General features: G+C 30.9%; 1 long non-coding RNA gene across 1 annotated transcript; it reads right to left on the reverse strand.

Annotated features, from left to right (window-relative positions):
• Positions 1-1,514: 1,514 nt before the first annotated feature.
• Positions 1,515-15,080, reverse strand: LOC136273732 (uncharacterized). The gene is made up of 6 exons (XR_010711957.1): positions 14,930-15,080; positions 9,848-10,037; positions 9,395-9,505; positions 9,237-9,294; positions 5,539-5,669; positions 1,515-1,619 (listed from the first exon to the last, which is right to left on the reverse strand). It is a non-coding gene; the product is annotated as an uncharacterized lncRNA (long non-coding RNA).
• Between the last annotated feature and the right edge of the window lie 208 nt (positions 15,081-15,288).

Raw genomic sequence — 15,288 nt, forward strand, 5'->3', positions numbered from 1 at the left:
TTGGTTAAAAAATAAGCAAAGTCGTCATTTAACAGGAAGTTGACGTTCGATTGGTACAAAAATATATCCCACGATATGGCATGCCTTAACAAACACTGTGTTAAAATTTCAAGCATCTGCGATAAATAGTTGCTGAGATAAATGCGACAGAAATTTTTGTTACGGACGGACAGACAGACGGACGGACAGACAGACAGAGGGACAGACGGACGGACAGACAGGCAGAAACACAAGGGTAAAACAGTATACCCCTTCTCCTTCGGAGCGGGGGTATTATAATTTGAAATTTTCTACGTCTGTATTGCCCTGCATTTTGTTTATATCATTTAGAACCTGTGGCCTTCATATTTAAGTAATATTTACAAATGTATCAAACTTTGTGCAATTAAGCAAGTTTAGTGTACATAACTAATGTGTTCTCACGCTTAAATTCGGTTTGCTGACCAATAATCTATTAGTAGTGTCTGCTGTTTACTTTAAAGTAGAATTTTGCTGCGCTTTGTTTACTTCAGTTTGTTAAAGCCTGAATTTTGATATTTATCTTAATTATGGAACCTTTTTGCTTCCTGTGTGAATTCGGCCACTTTATCAGTAATTTAGGCATACAAATCCATTCATGTAAAAGTCTCTGAACTGTCCAGACGTTATTTAATCTAGGGAAACTGTGGACGATCACGATGTAAGTTTTATCGTTTTAAAACTAAATGTTAAAAGAAATTAATTAAGAACCTTTTTAACGTTCATTTATGCATGCTGAACTATGTTTTTAATTTTTTGACAAACTGATTTTTATTATTTTGTACGTATTCATTTATTTGTATTTTTATATTTGTTTGTTGTAGCTTTTTACCACTCTCACACAAACTTCATTTTACCACTCAAGTGACATTGTGCGCATATCAGGAGCCGCGCTTTTCTCTTGTTTACGTAGATGTCGTGAATAATAAAATGAAACTGGTTAAATATTGTAATCTGTGTTGTTAAGTTCTTAAGCAAATACACACGGAAGGCAGTACAACGTCCAAGGGACATAACCCTGTCCAAAAAAGCTTGATCGAACTTGACCTATATATTATCATGATAAAACAAATTCCATGTCAATATGTTCATCCTCTGCGACGAAAATGAACGGAAACTCTAGGTGGACCGACCAACCGATATACAGACAGCAGCAAAGCAATATATGCCCTCTCGTCTTAAAAAAGGGGGGGGGGGTGTGGCATAAATACTTCAAAATTTAAGAAAATTAGAGAAAACAAGGACAAAGCAATAACAAATTTTATTTTAATATTATTCCTAACATAGAAAGATAAGCTTAAAGACATTATGATTATCAATCATTTCATTGATATGAAAACAAGGTCAAATTTGATAAAACTGATAGAATCATGTGGTAATATGATCTGGTTGACTGTGTTAAAATTTTATTAAATTCTTAATATATAAGAAGGATATCTGATAACGATATTCTATAATATAATTGATAAAAATAAATGATCTTTTATCTTCTATACCTGACACTATTCCTTCAGAATGACTGGGTAGAAAAGCTGGTGCTACATGTAACAAAGATTCTTCATGTTGCTTGTCCTCATTACTTTTCTTCTGGATATCTTTTTCTATATTTAGAAATAAAAATGCCATTTATTCCAATCCAACCATTTGATTTTGTCATTAAAATACCAATCAAAATACCAATCCAACATACATTTTGTATTTTTTTTCAATAAAAAAAAAACAAATAAAAAATTTCGGTTGTTATTAGGGCTTTTCGACTTTCGGTCAAAAAGACCTATTGTTTTCGTTCTGTTTTATTATTATTATTCTTCTCAACAAAGTTTCGTCATGGATTTTTTGAAAACAGAACAGAAAAATAAAAAAATTAATGTTATATTCTTTTAGCAATTGTTTAGTCCTCCCGTTTGTCCCTTTTTGGACTTCCGGTCAATATACTTCCGGTTTACACATGCAAAAAACAAAATATTAAAAGGACCTTTGTATCTATTTTATTTTTTGATTATAAACAAAGAAATTTTGGATTTAGATACACAAAATATGATATACAAAAAAGTAAGCGACAACTTTTTTGTATCTCTTGCTGTTTTTGAGATATTAGACTTCAAACTATGAAAAAAGGGGGGATGAAAAAACTAAAAATTAAAATAACCACCAAATTTTTTAAATGAGGAATAGCAAATGTTAAGACTGTCATAATTATCATATATTTAAAGTTTCGTTTGAAACCATTGAGAACTTCCGGTTTTATAAGTTGATAAAAAATCGTCTATGGGTGTTTTAATGTTAAACTGAATTAACGCGTGCCACTTTTTCTCAAACAGTTTTCAAGTAAATATTTCCATATTTAATATCTATATTGAGGGACCTAATTTGCAGACAGGAAAATGTTTTGAGATAAAAATTTTGAAAGATAAGGGATCTAGAGGGGTCAAAGCTAAAAACAACCCTTTAGCTGTATCTTTTTTTATTTTTCATCCGATTTTTAAAATCTTTTCGGTTTTAAGTTTTGAGTAAGGAGTACAATTTAAAAATTATGATCCGTAGGGCCATTTTTTGACTTCTTATAGGAGTATTAAGGTTTTGAATATTGCAACTTTTTAAAAGTTGAAAAAGTGATTTAGAAAGAGTTATCTCGCTTTGCTCAATGAACGTAGAACATTAATACTCTAGGCATACCACGTTTTCTATTTGAGAAAGGAATACTTACTTTTTTGACTTTTTTGAAATATTCTTTAAAGTATATTTACTTTTAAAGTGCTGGGGTTATCTTTTTTTGACATTGCATTATCAATAAGGTTATATTTCTAATAAGCAACTGATTATACCAAGGCGGTGAAGAATTTTTAAATAAAAAATAGATACGATTTTATCTGACATTTACAATCAAAAAAGGGAAAGGGGATGTCGAAAAGCCCTTCCTTTTTGTTGAAGACAAAAAAAGTTCTAGTATTATTTTGTCTTTGTCCTCCGCCGCAACGCGGAACGGGGACATAGAAATGCCGGGCGTCCGTCCGTGTGTCCGTCAGTCACACTTTTTTGTAAGTGCTTTCATGCCTACAAATTTTGACGGATTTTCATTTAATTTATACCAAATGTTTATACCACTATCACCTTGGTCAATTTCGAAAATCAGCATTGGTCGATACTTTTTGTTGGAGTTATGGGACTTTGACCACAATAATGACTCCGTTTTATCCAAAAATTGACCTTGTAAGCGCTCTCATGCCTACAAATTTTGACGGATTTTCATTAAATTTATACCAAATGTTTATACTACTAATACTTCGGTCAAGTTCGAAAATCAGCATTGGTCGATACTCTTTGTTTGAGTTATGGGACTTTGACCACAATAATGACTCCGTTTCATCCAAAAATTGACCTTGTAAGCGCTCTCATGCCTACAAATTTTGACGGATTTACATGAAATTTATACCAAATGTTTATACCACTTATACCTTGGTCAAGTTCCTAAATCAGCCTTGGTCGATACTAGTGTTTGTTTGTTTTTTATACGCTGTAACCTTCCATTTTTCATCTTTATTTAATAAATCAGGATATGGTCTTTTTTTTAAATATAATTACAAGTATCAAGAAGTGTTCTATATACATGTACCTCTTTTCGTTATTTACTTTTTTCTTTTTTGTCGTTTCCTTACGGAGAAAATGTTTACCTTTAAAAATTTAAAACGCTTGGGAGCCCTTCATTATTCTTTGTTTCAGCCGATTTTTTTAAAGACTGAACATTTTGTTGACACCCCGCCTCTTTTTTTTTTCCTTTTATATATATAAACTTTAAAATGACACTGATTGTCAATCAGATTTGAACCTAGCACCTAGTTTGATTGACGTGATTGTCCGACGTGATCTGGTCAGGACCGTGGAATTTTGTTTGCTGGCAATAAACAGCATTATCTTCAATATCTTTGGTCATGTATTTAAAAAGGTACAATTCAATTAAACATTCTTACTAGTCGTATGATTTTCTTAAGAAATATATATATTTAATCAACTACATTAAACATTGTCAAGTAGTTAACACAAATTACTGAGCTATATTTGCACAGAATTATTTTACAGCATATATCCACTTGCTGTTTACACGTGTGTTCAGAAAATAGCATGGTGTCATTCCAATGTAAACCGCTTCGTTTTATCATTAGCAACAGTAAACTAAGGGGGTTTGGGGTTTTTTTTTTTTGTAAAAAAAACATGTCTCCCCTTCTCCCCAAGGATTGTAATATGGGGCAAATTTAACAATTGAAAAAGAATGACGTCAGCTATATCTTACCCAGACCCAGACCAAATTTCATTATCTTTTTCTTAATTTGACCTTGAGTAAAACAAGGTCAAGGTCAAATATTATTCAATAGTACACCTAAGTGTATTATTATTGTTCTTTGTTTAAAGTTTGAAGTCCTTCTGTCAAAGTATATTCAGAAGTTGAACAACGAAGTTTTTTCTAATTTGACCTTGAAATAAAAATTCTAAGTCAAGGTCAAAAATTTTGGTAAGGTTTAACTAGGTTATATACCATCTATCTATGATACAAATTAAAAGTCTGTATGTTTAAGGAGTCTTGTGTTATGGTCCGGACAATATTGTTTATAAAAAGCTTGACCTTGAAAAACAAAATAAGTCAAGGTCAAAATGTTTGGTGGCGTGCACTCCTTCTCAATACCATCTACCTTTGTTTCAAGTTTGAAGTTTTAATGTAAAAGGGTCTTTAAGTTACGGCCTTGACAAAAATTGGATAAAGAAGAATAAGAAAGTCGACAAAAACAATATGTCTCCCCTTTGAAAGGGGAGACATAAATATTCCAACTTAGATCAATTCTGTTTAACTACTTATTCCACGTGTATTATTTTGCTTTATGTATATAGGGATATGCATGCAGCGTTGACGACCACAAGTAGATTGCAAGCCCAAGAGGCTTTTACACCTAAAACTAGAGGCCCATGGGCCACATTGCTCATCTGAGCAGCAATAGGCATGGTACTATCAGCTTAATAGTGTCATAATACACTATCTGGACACTGTGGTATAATTATTGTCGATCCTGTATAAATAAAAGTCCATTTTTCCCTGGATAACAGTTGACACAAATACTATATGTGTCCTAAACAAACATTTCTGACATTAATCTTAGGTCATTTGTACAATTTGAAGTTTTATTTAGGAGAATGGTACATCAATCGCTTTTCAATAGAGAAAAACTAGAGCTATTATATTTTCTTAACGGGGGTATCATTTGTGAGATTGCTCATAGTACTTTTAAGGGGATTAACGACGTATGCTAAAACTATATTGAAAATGACAAACAAAACGAAATGTATACGTATAATTTTATGATTCTGAAATTTGGTTTTTATAAAACTATATTTTTCACAAGTTGTTCGTTAATTTAATTGTAAAAAATATATACTTTTCATTATAAGATTGTTTTGCTTTTTAAGTATTAAGTTATAAAACAGATCTATTAGCAATGCTATTTACACAAAGAAACATACGAAAATTATTACCTTTTCTAAAATAGATAAACAGCAGGAAGACAGTACACATGAAAACTAAAGCTCCGCTTGTTGTCCCGACCACAATCCAGTTAAAGATGCTTTTTTCTGTGGTTGTTCGAAAGTCTGTTATTGATGTTGAACTAATTTTTAAAAAATGAAAATAAAATATTAGGAATTAATTGGAGATGAGATCAACTTGATTGTCAAGATTTTGGCATTTAAATGAGTCTTGTTCTGGCTTCAGGCTATCGATTGTTTCATGTTAGTTGTCGAGGACAATCATAATAAGTGACACACTTTCTACAAGTAAATATGTTACCCTTACCTCCTAAGGCTAGGAACGATATTTTAAATTGTTGTTTAGATTTATATATCTAAAGCGGTTTATTGTTATAAATTTCAACGATATTTGGTTATAAAATGCAAAAGCACTTACGATGGCTTCGCCGAACTTTCGGCATGCTAAAAAAGTCATTAATCGTTAATCCCCGCCCTGCCACAACAATTCCCGAGCTTCAGGAGGAGTCGTATCCCTTGAAAGAGTAACTTTGCCCTTAACCTCGTGACATTGACCTCAAACTATTATGGACACCAAATCATTCAAATACTTTTATGCAATAGGTCATTTGCTTATATCCTGCCCCCTCATCCCTTCTTTTATTCTCGCAGCAGGCATTTTTCTTAAGGTATTCGATGTATAACGACCACATTTTGTACCTAATAAATGAATGGTCCGATATTCTTAATCATGGTATCATTTTGAAGGTGTTATCAAATAAAAATACCCCACCAAAAGAATTTTCAAAATATTGATTATAGTCCAACTAATTACACATTGAATTTTGCATTGAAGTCTATGGGCAACGTATGTTTTAATAAAATATTGTAAAAAGTAACTTGAAATTTGTAAAACTCTCTTGGTTAATACATGCATAAACTTTCTCTTTATTAAAATATGAAATAAAATGAACCATTTACCGCAGATATTTTGATAAAATTACAATTTTCTTTTTTTCAAAAAGGGGAGATAACTCTTTAAAAAATGTTAAGGTGCAAAATGGCCGGCTTCTTATATGTTGTCAGTCATGTGAAATTGGTTAATTTCACTTTCATTGTTATTTAGCAATACATATTTAGCTGGTTTAAAATGATTCAAAATTGTTCAATATCCCTTCATTATACATTGAATACCTTAAATTTACCTTACGATTAAGATTCTCAAGATCTCGCAATTCGAGAAATTTTTGTGTTGCCTCTCAAGATTTAATTGGATGGATTACCCCCTCTTTTAAAAACGATGCTACGTGACTTCATTCTTACACACTACTGCGACATTGTGCCAAAGATCACACCTTAAAGAGGTTCGCTGCTTAGGTTTCGGTAGACTTTTTTGGTCACCTTTAGTCTGAAAACTCTGCATCACATATTAATTCTAGTAGTATATTTATATTTTACAATGCCAAATAAACTTTATTGAATAAAATTATTTTTAAAAAATTACATTTTTACAAAGTTGAGTAAGGGACTATATATTTGTTAAGCTGATTTATTTATCTTCTTATTCATTTTAAGAAAAAATAAACAGTTCCTAACGATTAACACATTCATTTTAGGCCTAAACCTGGAATTTTCACTTCAACATTTAAGGTAGTCCATCCATAACTATCATATTTCATATCTAATAAATTGCAAGTTAGATTTCTAAAATCTTAGTGTGGTTTTAAGGGGTTTATCTAAAAATAAAGATTCATCTTTAAAATTATTAAATTTTTTGAATATTAACAAATTTATCCCATCTTGAAGTTAACATTGAAGTCTATGGGAAGATTATGGGAGAAATGCATTCTTAAATATATCTTTATAGTACAAATAATTTCTAGCAAATCACTTGGTAAACAGTTGCAAAAGCTTTCCTTTTCTTTGATAATGCTGAACAAAAATTATTTACCGTACATATTTTCAATAATTGAATTTTTAAAAAAAATTGCAAGGAGCAGACAACTCTTTAAAAAAGTTCAAAGTGCAAAAAATTCATTAAATCGACTGCATACATATTCCCGAGTTTGGTTTATGTCGGCCTCATAGTAATTTTAAAATAGATTTTGATATATTTCATATAAATCAAAGTTGTTAAAATCACCTGTTATAGATGGACTACCTTAAAATGTAAACAAAAGCTTTGTTAATATAGCGAAGAATTGTTAGCTCTGTAACTCGCTTATAACTCAACAAATGACTCTCAAGTTTTAAAAATTAATTAAAAATGCATTGTAAAAATTGAAATCGAAAACATTATTTTTGACCAAAATCGTGACCATGCCCCTTTAAAGAAAAAGTTAAAAATTTAAAGTTTTCTCGCACAACTCACAGACGCACGGGGGTGGACAAATACCGGTAGGAAAATGTCACCCGACTGACGCAGTTGCCCCAAACAAATAAGATGGAAAGACTTCTAAATGCAGGAATAGTTACTCTACTAATTCTTGTTTTTATCTGTGACGATTGAGATAAAATAGTGTACGTCGAATCTCTGTAATTCGGTTAAGGGTGTTATTTACTCAGGGTTTGAGTTCTAAAATTCCGATTGTTATAAAGTTCAATGTATTGAGTAAAATTTGTTCTAAACACGAAAAAGTATTTATGAAATGAATTATTGACAAAACATTCAATAGTTTAACTTTATTATGAAATTAGGCTCAAACAGAAATTGAATTTTAGCCAAACAGAGGAAATTCATACTAAATTTTTGCAGATTTTGTTTTCTGCTAAAAGTTTTTTGGCAGTAGTTTAATATTAAACGATAGGATTTTATATTTAAGTGTATGTAATTTTGCATATTTTCCATTGGTTTTCATCACTTATTCATTTAAATAATCTTAAGGCACGAACAATAAAAATATTGAAAAATGCTTAAAAACGATAAAAGACCCCATATCTCGAAATTTTGGTCATTTACCTCGTATGACTTTTATGCCAACAGAATAAGGTCAATATAATTAGTTCAATACCATAAATGTTTTTGTATTATCATCATCAAACTTTTTGTAAAATTGAATCAAAAATGGGAAGGGATTTGAAAAGTGATAGAGGAAATCCGGACTGAATTATTTTTAAAAATTGATGCTGAAATCTTAATGTTGTGTACTTATTTAGTGTTACTACCATTCATAAACTGTATCTTATTTTTTAAATGTTCAATTATTTGTAATACTTTTTTATAATTAAGAAAATCTCAATCATTTTATGGGATTTTTCTTGAATTTTCAATAAATATTCAATGGCCATTAACTCGAAAAGTAGGTCATTGACCTACTTTTCTGAAAGTGAAAATTAACAATACAAGCAAAGGTCTATAACACACAGTAGATTGTTTTTCATTATCATCAGTGGATTTTTTTTTTCATTTTGAGTAAACGTCATCCTTAACTAAAAAGACCATAAAATATGGATTTTTTAGTAAATGGCAAATCTATGTCATTAAGTTTCATTGTATGTTTGTTTTTGTTTTTTTTTTTTTTTTTTTTTTTTTTTTTTTTTGGCTTTTTCAGTTAACTGGATCCTTTAAAAGAAAAAAACGTAAAAAATTGAGAAAGAGGACGACCTTCAGCAAAAGTTCAATGTCCTTTTAAAATATAATGATATTTGAATAAGATAAATCATACATACGTATTTTTTTATTTAATTTCGTTAGATATAAGAATATTTACCTTTTACAAGATACTTCGTATAGAAAGCAGCCATTTCCAATAGATGTACATTCTGGATCTGGAAAAATGTAGCAACAATGTAAGATTCTATACCTGATGCCTATCTTAATATAAATATAATCAATGTCTTATTGTTTTTATTTGCATCTTAAACTTACATTCAAACAGTTTATATGAAGGGAAGGAGGTATTATGACATCCGTATAAAAAATCACTGCAGCTATATGAATCAACTAATGAGTATCGCGAGTCCAAATATAAACAGATACCTAAAATTAAACAAAATCATGACAATAAATCAATTGAACGTATATATTTACTGATGAATTGGATATAAAAGCTGATAACTTAGATTTAAAATTTCTATTTATTCCTTAAAAATAAGTATTCTCTTTTAATTGATAATAATTTTTACACGTGTAGATAAAGGTAGAAAAAAACCACTCATCACATTGCATGTATAAATTAACAGGACAACGAACGTCAATAATTCTTTATCGAATCTTCCTTCCTTTTTCGTTCTCATTTTTGACAGGAAGACCAATGTATACATAGTGCATGATGTGTAAATGAATTGCTGTAAAGCTGGTTATAATATTACTGACATATACCTTCTTGTATCAATACGAAAGGATATTTATAACAGAACTCCAACAATTCCGTTATGTTTTCATTTGGCAAACACATATATCCATTATCCTCAGTACAGTTGATCGCAGAAGACCTTTTGTTCCATTCTGCTTCATTTCTGGGACAAAGTTCTGTTGAGTATACTGGAAAATCATATCCGTTAACATGCCTCTGAAAATATTTATTTTACGTAACTACATGTACATGTATAAAAGGTGTAAACTTTGAAACTGTTCAGTGATTGTTATTTGGTATTCGATTATCGGTTCCACGTTCGTATTTTGTGGTTTTCTTTAAAATATGACGTTTGGTGTTAACAAACAGTATTCAAAAAGTACAAAAGAAATTTACTGAACAGGAACAGAGCTAACACACCTCTTTAAAAATAAAAGGCCCATTGGCAACATCGCTCACCTGAGCAACACTGGCTTTATATGGGCGTTTAAAGAATATTGCGGAATATAGCCCCTCGGTAGATTAACAGAAACTGAATATCCGAATTGTACACTTATTTTCGCATTTACTTAATATTTGATATATTGACCTTTAAGGAATATCATTTTTATCGATAATATATAGATCAAGTGCAATATATATATAACTAACTTTTCAGTAGGAGTTCACGCTTAAATTTAAGTTCCTTTTTTTTTTAGCCCCCAAACCACCACTTTATAAAGCGATCAATATATATATGAGAGCATAAAGGTATATTTTCTCCGTCAACTACTTAATTGGTATTGTATTTTGTTTTAAAAAGTCCCTATATGTGAAAGAAGAAAGGTGCACCTCAGTGTGCTCAATTCCTCAAATTAAAAACATTCAAAAATGTAATTGGTCTTCTCCATATTATAACCGATTGTCGTTTACCAGGCGTGAATTCATTTCCTATGACATTTCATAACCTTCCTCACTTAACTGATGAATAAAAGTAACTAAAATGTTGTCACATGGTATATTAAAGAGCCGTAATTCAAATTAATGTATTGGGCAATGGCAGGCATGTCGCTCTGAGGCCAACCCATTATTTTCATCTTTATTAAATAACAACAAATACTGTGGAATCATTAGAATTCGTGGTGGCTCAATTTTCGTGGAATTCTTTGGTACCTTTTAGGCACGAATTATCATCCTCCACGATATATTAAATACGGATCATAAAGACATTTTTCCTCTTGTAAGGACAATATAATACACGAAATTACGTCCCCAAGAACCTGTAAAATGTAAGCAATCCACAAAAATTAGCCCCCTCGAATTTTAATGATTCCACAGTATCTACAAACCAAGATAATTTTCCGATGCTATAATTTTTTTTTAAAAACAACGGTATTGCTTTTATCCCCATAATAATAATGTTCCAGAACTATCGAAACTGTTTAAAAGACATCGGGGTTTTTTTTACTTCGTTTGTTCGAAAAAACTATCAGAAATTTGTATAGATTTTATGCAATTCATCGTTCAAAAAAGGGCACTAGAAAGTAGTTTCAAAATTTCAGCGTCAATCGTAGAATTATCAGCAAGATACATAGCTTGCTTGAGTCATGTTTTTGATATTTCCTATTTAGCATAGCTCCATTTAAAACTAAACGAACTAAAGCATGGTTTAAGCTCTGATTGCAAACATAGCATTGTTAGCAGAGCTCTATGTCTTATTTAAACTTGCCTGAAGCTTGACTCTCAGATACGGTTAGTAAATAAAAAATTGTAAACAATTCAAACAAAAGAAAAATGCACTCTAAAGAAAGAACACATTTTTTTCATCATATATTAACTTATATATTTCTAGCAGCGAAAGTAATTTCTGCGTAGACTATAAATGCTGAGCATCTTAACAGAGCATGTTGCATTAATCAACCATTAAGAAGAGATCGTAACGAATGACAAGTACCAATAGAATGAATTGTATTTTATAATAATTATGTTGTTAATGCATTGGATTTTGCTCATTTCGCGCAGGTACATGTAAACAATCCGCAGTCTGAATTACCGAAGTTTACATTTGATTATATACGTAAAAATTCCAAAATACAGACGATAGTTCCGCTCAAGTTAAAAAGAAACGAATCGAAAATCAAAACAAGCTAATACCAGCGCCGCGAGAGAAAATGTCAACGCATTGAAATATTTAACCTCAATTTCCTTCACAAAAATGACACAAATATATTTTGGAAGTTTCAAATATTCCTTTCGCACGTAAACTGTTGCACAACAAGCAAATTCGTTTTTGTCAGTTTTACCCGTTTATCATGCGTCAAACATGACTGCCTCTTTCAAACCTGGTTTTCGATCTATGAAATGTCGAGCCCGAAGTTAAACTGAATGATCCCCATTCTCTCTGTTTTAATAATATTTTCGTAAATTACTCAAATTTAAAACAGAAGTAGCCTACATTTGTTGCAATTGTTTTTTTCCTTTCCATAAGGATTAATTATGCTAAATTGCACTTCATTTTAATCAGTTGTTCTTGAGAAGAAGATTTTTTAAAATGCACCACCTTTTTCTACATTTCTGAGATGTTCTCCGCTTTGAATAAAGATCGGTCTATTCCTGCATTTATATTCATCTTACCATAAGGATGTTTTGTGCCAGATTTGGTTGAAATTGGCAAAGTGGTTTTACAGAAGAAGTTAAGGACGTTGGATCCTGCGATCAAAAGTCTCTTAAGTTTTTTTTTTCTAAAGTAATTGTTTAACATCTACACATATATCTAAACCAAAATTCAAAACAAAATGTTGGGGTCTATATGCTCCTTTCGGTGTTACGGTGTATTTAATATGACCTTTCTGCACTGAAAGTGCGAATTGCACATAAATTGCTTTTCCCTCTATAAGGTTTTATTGAAATGAACCATAGTATCAAATACAAATTTACATTATTTAGAATTAATAAAATAAAATTATCATAATGAAAAGGTTTGCATATACTTCACCTTATATATTTTGACCTTTTTGCACTGAAAAAATAATATTTTTATTCATAAATGATTCAACATGCAATTAAATAATTAAAAAGTCTCAACTTTTTCTTAAATTCTGACAGACTTGTCAAAAGAAACTTAAATATTCAGAAAATAAAACCAAAAGTATGGGTCTATAATGTATATTTTGAGATATGGCATGAAATAAAATATTTTAGGGGAAAATTGGAGTTCATTTTTTCTTTACTTTTATGAAATATCACTTATACATGCCAATATATGTCGATAGAAATGTTGAAATATTGTTGAAATATGTTTTTTGAAACAACACGAAGATAATCAAATGCATAAACTATCTGAAAATTTGGTCTGCACGGAAAATAAGAAAGCCAAAATGACGGTACTCTAAAACAACTGAGTTATGAAAAATGTTCATTTTCTTCTTAAAAACATCCGCCACAAAATAAAGTCCCTTACTACACTCTCTAAATATGGAATTTCTCTTTCACTATTTTATTCAATATAGTTTATCTGGCATTGTAAAAAGGAATTTACAAGTAGAATTCATATATGACACAGCATTTTTAGACTAGAGGTGACACAAAATGGCTACCCAAAATCAGAGGATCGAACCTCTTTAAGAATGTGAAAGTTTACAAAGAGACGGAAGCAGGTCCCATGGAGGGTCACACCAGCCGCGTGGTCTTTGTTGTATTCGGGAAAACAGAAAAGTCCGTACACAATTAGATGATTATATATGGTCTAACAATTAGTATGAAAAACCTCAGTCAGCATGCGACCAAGTGGAAGAATGTATTTGCTGCTGAAAAGGTCGTTGTTTGGACCAAAGAACTTATAAAATGTACGATAAAGTGGCATGGTAACTAAACATTCTTTTGTATACGTGCATGGGTAGAACAGTAAAATTCGAGGCAAAAATATGGGCATTCAAATGCATATCATAGTTAAACACAAAAACCCTAAAACATTATATTCCGTGTTTAAATGTTTAACATCTAAACCAATACACACATCTTTCATGGGCCGTCATAGTACTGCGTTAACTAAACATTAAATGCTTTATGGGACTTTAAGTTTGATAAAGATTGTCCATTTAATATTCCGCTCAAATTATTTTCATGTTACTTTGATACAGGTTAGAAACGATAAAGGATATTAAAATACCCAACATATCAGGGCGATGTTCTGATTTATATAAAAAAAAGAAAATACATATGATGCATTGATGAATCAAGAAAATACATGTATATGTAGCTTTGTCCTTGGGTTTAAATGATTTCGTGTGCAAATTCATAGATTACTATTACTTTCTTTTAGTTTATACACGGGATAATCCCAACACTTTTTTACTTGTGAAATTCATACATAGAATTTTAAGTGTTCTGCTGTTAATACAGGTAGACACTTTTATCATTCTGTAGATTCTTTTGTGTATTTTTATTTGAAATTTATGCATACAGTTCCCTTTAACATACAAACAAATGAGGAAATGTGAAATTTAAAGGGACCTGGGCACGATTTAAATCTGTCTCGTACGGTAATATGGGTATTTGGAATATTCATCAACATTTGAATGTCAGATATCGAGATATAGACGATATACAGAGTTCATAATGATTTGTTTTGTTACAGTATCAGGCGTCTTTTTATTGTACAAGTACGTGTAATATTGCTAAACATTTCTTTTATATGTATCGCTTAACTACTTCTTTGATAAAAGAAAAGAAAATAATACTTTAAAATATCATTAAAAACCTGTTTAACATAGGGGTTTCTGAAGTGGTAATTCCCCTCCCCCCCCCCCCCCCCCCCCCGCACACACACACAAAAGAAAAACCTATGGAGCCAAATGTTGTTTGGTATATATGATATAACCAATATATCTACCTTTAAAATTTGCAATACAAATAAAAACACACATACCTATATCATAATCATAAATACCATAATCAATATAGTTTATATAAATTATCAAGATAAAGGAACCACACATTTCACAATGCTAAACTTAATAGTAAATGTTCTCTTTCGTCACCTAAGCAATGTTTGAAACGGAATTGCCGACAGCAAACCGTATAGCTATTTTTGCTTTAATGAATTTTCAGATATAAAGTGCCTTGATTACCTTAATTGTTGCTGGTGAAAATATCCCGATACTGATTAATTCAAGAAAAAGGAAAACATACTGGAAAAATCCACAAAACATATTCAGAGATTTAGGAAGCAGTTGTTTCATTTTGAAATATTCCATATCGACGTTTTAATGATGAATTTGTAGGGTATGTACATTTTTTAAGGGCGCGTTTGATTTTCCAAAATAGGTGTACACTTTTGCATATCAAGTGCAGTGGTGTAGAAATAAGATTCAAACTGGATGTACACTTTTCTACAAAGAGTTAGGGGCATCTGTTGTTGGGTGTAGCAATGAAATCAATACGGTGATAAATGTTATGTTTGGATACTATACACATGTTTTTAAGCATT

Source organism: Magallana gigas, chromosome 1 (genome assembly GCF_963853765.1).
Source record: "Magallana gigas chromosome 1, xbMagGiga1.1, whole genome shotgun sequence".
Taxonomy (NCBI): Eukaryota; Metazoa; Mollusca; class Bivalvia; order Ostreida; family Ostreidae; genus Magallana; species Magallana gigas.